Below are 311 nucleotides of genomic sequence, written 5' to 3' on the forward strand. Positions count from 1 at the left end.
ATTTTGGCACATCCAACTGTTAATTTCATCAATGCATTGGCAGAGGGAGTCAATGGGGCTGTAGTCATTTGGTTATAAAGCTAGGTAAATCTAGCTTTAATCTAGCATAGCTGGAATAGGCAATTTGGTTCTTTCTCATTATTTGACTTAGTGGGAACATATACAGGCTAAACAAGAGCGGTGCAAGAATTGAACCTTGGGGGACTCCGCATGTCATGGACATCCACTTAGACCTATGCTCTTCTATACTCACATAATAACCTCTCCCTTCTAAGTATGACCTGAACCATTTGAGTACCATCCCAGAAAGC

This window comes from Sinocyclocheilus anshuiensis, unplaced genomic scaffold (assembly GCF_001515605.1).
Source record: "Sinocyclocheilus anshuiensis isolate Anshui unplaced genomic scaffold, SAMN03320099.WGS_v1.1 scaffold230, whole genome shotgun sequence".
In the NCBI taxonomy this organism is placed as follows: Eukaryota; Metazoa; Chordata; class Actinopteri; order Cypriniformes; family Cyprinidae; genus Sinocyclocheilus; species Sinocyclocheilus anshuiensis.